Raw genomic sequence first — 6,000 nt, forward strand, 5'->3', positions numbered from 1 at the left:
AATGTCGCTCTTCGGTCGTAAAACTGTAAAAAGTTGTTTGAGCCGGTATCCGTTTCGCTCACCTTGGTTTCAACTGTCGAATAGGTTTATCTTGCAATTTTACTATTTTGTTGGCGACGTGTTTTGCAAAATGTGTTGATATGCATATGTAGTAGAAGATAACTTATGTTACAATATATCCTTTGTATCTCGCCACTTAGCATTAAGGGACTTGACTGACGGACTGACTAACTTAAACCCCTAGATAAGGTTAAATATCAGTACTTATGTTTAGGCATAATTCTCTAGTTTTTAATTCATTAACTGGTTGCCCAAGATACAGGCTATGCCTAGTTTGGGGACCCCTGTACATACTGTTTCATATAAAAGTATCGCTGTATACATGTAACCTCAACTTCATGTATGTTCCCACTTAAACCCATTTTTATAAGAGCAAATAAAAAAAATTTTTCGTTTTTTTTTCATCATAATGGCCCTCTACTCGTAGGCTAATCGATACTCGATAGATACATTCATGAGATCTCTTCCATGCAACCTTAGAACAAATTAATGAATACTGCACGTAAAAATAATCAAAATATTTGTATGTTTTCACTCGTAATTGTATGAACATAAACTTGTTGCAGTGCTATATGTCGTATCCTAGATAGCAAGTGAAGCATTGGAACCTAACGTCTGACCGCCCGTCATGGTCTACATTTATATACTGACTGTAGGCCCGATACGTCAGTTAATAGATCTAGAAAGGATATCGTCGACTGAGAATACGTTTGTGCCATATCCATTTTTTAGCAAAATCGTTTTTAATGATTCCTAAAATAACAAAAAATATGATATTTGACACTAATCGGTTTTTTTTAAATAGTATTTTTCAAAAATGTGCACAACATTTTCCCATATCCCAATTTACTATAGGATAATTACACTCTGTTAACAGAAAATTATCACAAAAGTGTGACATATCCAAAACTTTCGTGTCATGTCATACATTGTACGTTTAACATTTACGATCAAAACGGATATGGCAATAATAGAAATGCTTTTATGTCATGATTACCACTACATTTAAATCATTTGTATGGTACTATAGATAGTAAACATATGTGCCTAAATGATAAATAAGTTCAATATTTCCTCAATGTAAAACTTTTCGAAAAAAATTTTTTTTTGCTTCTTTTCGCTCTCCTGCAAACCAATGTAAGTGGCGTATGGCACAAACGTATTCTCACCCGACGATATATTATGGATTAGATATGTCAGTGTCAAATGTGACGTTTCTTCAAACAAAAACGTCACTTTTGACACTCACACATCTAATCCATATCGTTTCTAGATCTATTAATTGACGTATCTTATAGTTTGAATCGGCCAGTGTAACTTCAGCTATGTATATTGGGATTATACAAATAATTTTGTTAGGTCAGTGTGTGTATCTCTACACTCTAAGTGTGTGTATCTCTAATACTTATGTCTATGTATTACAGAGGCTTTAAAAAAACTAAGGAGTTTCTAAAATGGTGCTGACAATTTCATTTCATACACGATGTGTTTTTATGTGCTTGGCCTTTACTTACGTTGCGATACCTGTGTCAGTTTTAACTATAGGAGCCATAGACAAGTTATTTGTTTTTAAAAGTATATTTTCTTTTAAGTAACATCTTTCCTTGCTAAGACGTTAAAAGCATCCATATTTTAACACGTTACAGTACGAATGTTACGAAATATTAGGTGTTCACTAAAACGCTGTGCGTCAAGAGTTTCACTTCGTAACCAATGATATGTAACCATTATTCAGTGTTACTACACCAATCCTCAACTCCTTGTAAATTTAAAAAGATTGCCAACAAAAAAAGGACTTAAGCACATTGTGTTAAAGTTGGAATTGTAATGTTTGAGATGACTGTGTATTGTCAAATGTATAAAAAGTGTTTGCCATTGTTTTTGACACCATTCAACTGTCGACTCGAAGGTTTCAGTAAGACAGACAGACTATTCATATTTGTCTTTGGTATGTAATTTAGTTAAAGATTGGGTTTTTGGTCGTTAAAGAATCTTATTGGATTACTTACAATAAGATTAAATATTTAATATTTATGACGTATAAAAAAGAACAAAGTACTTATATAGGTGTATAAAGTACAGTCGCCATCAGATATATCGGAGCGGCCAAGGTGTTCACAATATCTGAACACGCGCTCTAACGCCCTGACAATAGAGGCGTGTTCCGATATTTGTGAGCACCTTGGCCGCTCCGATATATCTGATGGCGACTGTACCTGGTCGACTTATGTCTTCATTGCCCTTTTGATTTTTTATAGTAAGTGATTTTGACCAGTTGTATAACAGAGTAAAAAAATGGCCAGTTACTTTGTTTTAAAAGAAGAGCCATCAAAAAAATATGCATAGCGAATCGTCCTATTAATTTGTTAGCACAGTATACTGGGTATTAGACGTGCGCGCCGGTAGAAAAAAATCGGGCGGCGGCGCGCCACGCAAAAATCCACGGCGGCGGCGTAACGCCGGCGGCGTGGGATTTTCAACTTTTCAATATACGTATAATGAAAAACCAAGATTAACTCTAAATCAACAAGGGAAAAAATCTCAAAAAAAACTGTGTTACATCGTTTTTTTGGTATATAAAAAATATCTAATTATAATGTTGAAAAAAAAACATATGTCAAGTATGTTGGACGTTGCTATGATCGGTGTAAATAAAAAGATACGCCGCGTAATGAAAAGACGTCCAGTATTTTGGACACGCCGAGTATAGAGCCTACTGTATGTGCATAAGGGTTTTTTAGTCCAATTCATGTTTTTTTAAATAAAATTTAATTTTTAATTAGAAATACACTTACTGATAATGTCAACTTATGTAATGAATTTAAGTAAGTAAAACCTATTATTTATATATTTTTGCAATAACTTTATAGCTCGTAGGTGGTAAAATTTTACCAGTCGTTGACGTCATTTATTTCACATTAAATCTAACTTAGCGGGGTATCCTAGGAAGCAGTAACATATGAGCAATGGTTTTTACAATAATGCATGCACTTTTATCAAAATTTTCGTAATAAATTGCTCAAATGAAATCGGGTCTGTCTCTTGATGAAAACAAATCCACACACACACACACACAGGACAAAAAAATCCATAAAAACATCCACAGGAAAAAAAAATCATAAAAATATTTTTTTTTATCTATTTGGTTCATTACGTTGTATTACCGCAAGTAATGACTTTTTAGAACGTTTTGAAACACCTAACATCCCTCTATTTAATTGATTTACCACAAAAACTACCAGAAAATTTAATAATTTTACTCTTCGCATACTTGGCAACGTCCAACATATTGGACTTAGCAAAAGTGCCGTGTAATCGACAACGGGCAAAATACTGGACATTACACTTTTTACACTTGTTTTTACGGAAACACAAAACATTTTTATGTAAATCATATTGCCACGTAAATAACAGACCAGTTAGTAACCTATTACACGTTTTAACGCTGCTTAATACTGTCATATAAAAAAAATGAAAAAAGGGGAAAATGTCAGTCTGTCGGATGCTTACTTGCAAGTTCTGCGTTCTGTAGGACTTTGACAAAAAGATTAGGTTCACACTGGTTCGCAATATTTTCTTACTTACTTAAAAATAACATATCATTCAAGTAGTAGTAGTAGTCGTAGTTTCCTGGCTCCAATTTCACCACGGTGACAGGTGCGACAATTGTAAAACATCACTGTTGCTGACGTCACAGGCATCCATGGGCTACGGTTACCGCTTACCATCGGGCGGGCCGTATTCCTGTTTGCCACCATCATTGTTTTATTTAAAAAAACTTTATTATATCGGAAATAAACAGATATTTCTCTTGCTAAGTTTATGACAATTGTCACAAGAAACACTACAATTGTCACGAAATTCCGACATATACCTCATTACCTGTCAAGAATTACCTACAATTCTTCTAAATCTTGACAATTGTCAGAAACTTCGCAAAAGAAATATCTGTTTTTTTTTCCGATATAATAAGGTTTTTTAAATAATACAATGATGGTGGCAAACAGGAATACGGCCCGCCCGATGGTAAGCGGTAACCGTAGCCCATGGATGCCTGTGACGTCAGCAACAGTGATTTTACAATTGTCGCACCTGTCACCGTGGTGAAATTGGGGCCTGGTAGTGTAAGTCGCTACCAGGGGAAAGTAACGCTATGCTATTTGGTGCAGAATTTTTTGCTTGGGATGTCCAGTATAGTGGACGTTATCGATTTAAGGGTTAAAATAAATCAAGCATTGAATTAAAAAAAACGGAACAGTCGGAACGCTAAAGCTAGGCACGTTGCACGCGCTTTATATCCATTGATTTTAAATTTGTACCCTCTTGCGGGTCTTGTTTCGGCGCGAATTTTAAACTACCGGCGGCGGCGGCGGCGCGCTGACTCCTTATGGCGGCGGCGCGCCGCGGCGGCGCGCACGTCTACTGGGTATGCCCGGTTATAAATATCTAATACCTTTAAACGAGCAACGCTTGTTTATTTATTTATATGTTTATAAATCGATTTAGCTAGGTCTTATCTCTGGGAAAACGCGCAATTTTGAGTTTTTATATTTTTTCCGAGTAAAGCTCGGTCTCCTAGATATTAGATTAATATGTTTTTGTATATAAGTACCAGTTATTTAATTAAGCACTATGTTGTTACTTTGTATTTGTGTGTACAGTATGTATTTTTGTTACAGTAAATTATAATTACAAATTTATTATATTTTTTAGTAACCTGACGAGCTCGCATTGCAAATTTATAATTTATGGATTAAATTAGATAAATATAAATCATGTAAGTAGGTACTTATTCAGATATTTTTCAACCTGTGTGGCACTGTGATGACAGCTAACGTAAAATAACGTGAGTGATTTTTAAAAGTTAGGTTTGTTTTTAATAAAATAAAATAGACAGCAGATTATAAAATATACATTTTATAAGTGCAGTATAACATGAAATCCTACACTAATGTTTTTTTACAAAAATGTTTGTACACATTTTTGTAAAAAAAGGTACTGGTGGTAAAGGTACTACAAGTATTTAGTCTCAATAAATCGATACAAAAATCTTAATAAACTATTGTACTAAACTTTTTTTAAATTAAAGTTCTTATATGACTATTTTTGTTTTTGCATTTTATTTGTAGGGTTATCTTTACATTTATAAGCAAGCAGTTTACCTAACATTAATTTCCTATACTACATAAATTCCTACATTTACTTACTGACCAAACTAGCTAAGTCAACTTAGCACACGCGAAATTTCACAGCTTACTTCCTACGCTTAAAAAAAGTACTCACGTTTTCAAAAAAGGAATCAACAGGGCGGTCCCGGGGCACAGTACAAGTAAAGGATCACGCACATACAAGCCATACACACAAATCCATCACACGTTCGCGGCACAATTTTTCCGTTGAAACTAATGCCGCGTCTGACGCGAGCGAGCGCTGGTCGACGACTGGCGCTGAGAGAAGGGACGGAGGTTTTGAAAATGGAAGTGGAGTTTCCAGGATATTGAGATTTGAAAAATCACGTGGACTGGCCAGTAAGAACTGGCAGCATGATGTCGTTGTCATTGTTTTTTTTATGAAGGTTTGTTTTATTGAATTTATGTTACGAAGAAAAATAATGAGCGACGAGTGTCGGGACAGCCGTTTTGAAAATGGAAGTGGAGTTTCCAGGATATCGAGATTTGAAAAATTACGTGAACTGGCTAGTATGATGTTGATGTCGCTGTTATTGTTTTTTTTATCAAGTTTTGTTTTATATTTGGCCAATTGAAATTATGTTAAGAGGGGAAATACCGAGCGGCGAGTGAAGGAACGACGGTTTTGAAAATGGAAGTGGAGTTTTTCAGGAGTTTTGAAAAAATAAGTGGCCAGTTAAAATTGTCGTTGTTTTTTTTTAATAAGTTTTGTTTTATATTTACCTAATTGAATTTATGCTGCGAATAAAAA

At 34.7% G+C, this 6,000-nt stretch overlaps 1 protein-coding gene across 3 annotated transcripts in view; it reads right to left on the reverse strand.

The window, feature by feature from the left end:
- LOC134800704 (A disintegrin and metalloproteinase with thrombospondin motifs like) overlaps positions 1 to 5,522 on the reverse strand; it is a 204,620-nt gene extending 199,098 nt beyond the window's left edge. For all 3 annotated transcript variants that reach the window (XM_063773209.1, XM_063773205.1, XM_063773207.1), the window contains exon 1: positions 5,344 to 5,522. The gene's annotated coding sequence lies outside the window, so the exon portion shown is untranslated. The remainder of the gene's footprint in view (positions 1 to 5,343) is intronic.
- Between the last annotated feature and the right edge of the window lie 478 nt (positions 5,523 to 6,000).

This window comes from Cydia splendana, chromosome 20 (genome assembly GCF_910591565.1).
Source record: "Cydia splendana chromosome 20, ilCydSple1.2, whole genome shotgun sequence".
In the NCBI taxonomy this organism is placed as follows: Eukaryota; Metazoa; Arthropoda; class Insecta; order Lepidoptera; family Tortricidae; genus Cydia; species Cydia splendana.